Source organism: Lycium ferocissimum, unplaced genomic scaffold (genome assembly GCF_029784015.1).
Source record: "Lycium ferocissimum isolate CSIRO_LF1 unplaced genomic scaffold, AGI_CSIRO_Lferr_CH_V1 ctg8743, whole genome shotgun sequence".
Taxonomy (NCBI): Eukaryota; Viridiplantae; Streptophyta; class Magnoliopsida; order Solanales; family Solanaceae; genus Lycium; species Lycium ferocissimum.
In genome coordinates, this window is record NW_026727406.1 from 27,974 (window position 1) to 31,480 (window position 3,507).

The following is a 3,507-nucleotide window of genomic DNA, read 5'->3' on the forward strand; positions in this document are numbered from 1 at the left end:
TGGTCATCGTTCGGTACCCCAACAAAGCATAAGGCAGTTGTTCATGCCAATCCTGGTAGTTGTCGATCATCTTTCTCAGGATTTTCTTGACGTTTTTGTTGGCAGCCTCTACGGCTCCATTCATCTGTGATCTATAGGCAGTAGTGTTTCTGTGTGTTATCTTGAATTGTCCACAAATTTCCCTCATCAAATGACTATTTAAGTTTAACATTGTCTGTGATGACGGATTCTGGTACACCAAAGCGGCATATCAAACTATTTTTGACAAAGCCGGCCACTACTTTTGGTCACCGACTTATGGGAAGTGGCTTCCACCAATTTGGTAAAGTATTCAATGGAGACTAAAATGAAACGGTGTCCATTGGAGGTCGGGGTCCGATGGGTCCTATAACGTCTATCCCCCACGCTGCGAAGGGCCACGGTGAGCTGATCGCGTGTAACTCGGTAGGAGGAACCTTGATTAAATTCCTGTGTATCTGGCATTGATGGCATCTCTGCACAAACTTGCATGAGTCATGCTCCATGGTCATCCAGTAGTATCCTGTCCTTAGGATTTTCTTTGCAAGGATGAATCCATTCATGTGAGAACTGCATGACCCTGCGTGCACCTCCTTCAGCAGTTTTGTGGCTTTCTCGGCGTCCACACACCTGAGTAAACTGAGGTCGGGCATGCTTTTGTACAACGCTTTTTTGTTCAGGATGAAACCGTTGGCCAGCCTTCTGATGGTCTTCTTCTAATTTTTTGAACTCTCTGGGGGGTATTATCCCTTCTCCAAGTATGTCTTGATGTCGGCATACCACGGTCGGCCATCCGGCTCGACCTCGATGTAGGCTCAGTGAGCTTGTTCTTCCCTTAGCATGATCTCTAGAGGGTCGATGTGAGCGCTTTCGTGGTCCTGGATCATGTAGGCTATCGTAGCTAACAAGTCTACAAACTCGTTTTGGGCTCTCGGGGTATGCCTGAAGTCGATATTCTTGAATCTCCCATATAGTCTTTGCCCTAAATTCACATATTGGAGTATCTTATCATTTTTGGTTGCCCAACTTGCTTTTATCTTATTTACGAGAAAATCGGAATCCTCGATTACCAACAACTCTGGTACGTTCATGTCCAATGCTATCCTGAGGCCGAGGACACATGCCTCGTACTCTGCCATGTTGTTAGTACACCTAAAGTTGAGCTTTGTGGCCATCGGATAGTGTTGTCCTACTTCTATTATCAACACTGCCCCGATGCCTGATCCTTTGTAATTGATCGCCCCGTCAAAGAATAGCGTCCATCATTTGTATGGCTTCGTCAATTCTTCTTCCATAGCTAGTACCTCCTCATCTGGGAAGAAAGTCCATAAAGGCTCAAGGTCTTCGTCGACAGGGCTTTCTGCTAGCAGGTCGGCCATGGCTTGTCCTTTGATTGCCTTTTGTGCTACGTATATGATGTCGAATTCACTTTGCAGCATCTGCCATGTAGCCAACATTCCCATGGGCATGGGTTGCCTGAAAATATATCTCAAAGGATCCATTCGGGATATAAGGTAGGTGGTGAACACCAATAGGTAGTGCCTCAGTTTATGAGCGATCCAAGTCAGAGCACAACAGGTCTTTTCTACGAGCGTGAACTGCGCCTCGCAGGATGTAAACTTCTTTCTCAAATAGTAGATGGCATGTTCCTTTTTTCCTTCCTCGTCATACTAGGCCAGCATACAATCGAAAGCGTTCTCTGATACTAACAGGTACAGTAAGAGAGGACTCCCTTGCCTGGGCAGCACCAGAACAGGGGGATTAGAGAGATATCTCTTGATTTCATCGAATGTCGCTTGGTATTCCTCCGTCCAGTTCGTGGGAGCGTCTTTCTTGAGCAATATAAGGATTGGCTCCATGATCACAGTGGATTGGGCTATGAACCGCCCAATGTAGTTCAAGCTTCCTTGGAAACTCATGACTTCTTTCTTGGTTTTGGGCGGCGGTAATTCCTGAATCACTTTGATTTTGGTAAGATCCAGTTCAATGCCCCTGCGGCTAACTATGAATTCCAATAACTTTCTGGCAGGTACTCCGAACACGCACTTAGGTGGTTCAGCTTAGATTAAATTTGCGAAGCCTGTCGAAGAACTTGAGCAAGTGTATGGTGTGCTGAATCATATCATGGAATAGGGTGTTCATGGCTCTCATCTACATGGCGTCGGCATTTTTTAGGCCGAACGACATCACCCTGTAATGATAGACTCCCCAGGGGGTGATGAAGGCTGTCTTCTCAGTATCTTCCGCGCTCATGAGTATTTAGTGGTACCTGGCGAAACAATCCACGAACGACTGTAGCTCATGCTTGGTGCAATTATCTATCAGGATGTGAATGTTTGGGAAAGGGAAATTATCCTTTGGACTGGCCCAATTGAGATCTCGGTAGTCTGCACAGATTCAGATCTTTTCGTCCTTCTTAGGCACTGACACTATGTTGGCCACCCAAGTTGGTGTTACACCTCGAAAAAATTTTCGTTGATGCACAGTGAATAGGCTAACGAAGAGCATGAAGTATACGATAGTTCAATAAGTAAGGAATGACATTTGATGACCCTAATTATGATTTCAAAGACATTCGAGGTTAGACGAGAAAGTTGGCCAAGAGAAGGCGAGGTATACTTTATGTATCGGAAAGGATTTATGAGTAACGAATTATTGATGGCTTAATGATGTTTTGGAGAAGAGTTATAATGTCCCTTAGATTGGTATTGAGGTGTTAAACAAGTGTCAAGAAGGTTCCATAAGGATTGGGGACCAAACGAGTCGACGAGAACGAGATTCGGAAGAACTGTGGATTGTACGGTCCACTATATGGACCGTACAAAAGATACAGGCCGTATGTATGGCCGTATAACCTGTCCAGAGAAGAGCCTCCACTGGAACCATTATATGGTCACACATACGGACCGTATAAATTGTACTGACCGTATGTGTGTCCGTATAAGTGTGTCGGGACAGCTTTTTGAGTTTTAAATAAGGGACCCAAGTTCATTATTTTCATTTCCCATCTTCTCATTTCCCTCTCCTCATCTCAAGAACTCTCTAGAACACTCTCCACACTCCCCATACAATAATCCAAGAGAAATTTATGATCAACTTCATCAAACCAACAAGAATAAAGTGTATGAAAAACATTGAAGTTCATCCAAGCCAAGAAATTCCAATGGAAGTGAACTAGGGTTTTGGTGCAAGAGAAGTATTTCCCTTCAAGGCTTATTCATACCCTATCTAAGGTAATTTTTATGATATTTTCATGTTGTTTAAGGTATTGAGAAGTTGAAACACTTGGATTGTAGAAGAGTATAGAAAATGGGTCATGAATGTGGGAATAGTGTCACTTTTGAGTAGTAGCTTGGATTGAGTCATGATTATTGATATGTCGTGATTGTAAGTATGTTATGAATGATATTTAGAACATGGGATAAGCATTTTATGTGAGAGAACGTAATAGTGAACTATGACCATGATTATGGAGGAATTGAAGTGAAA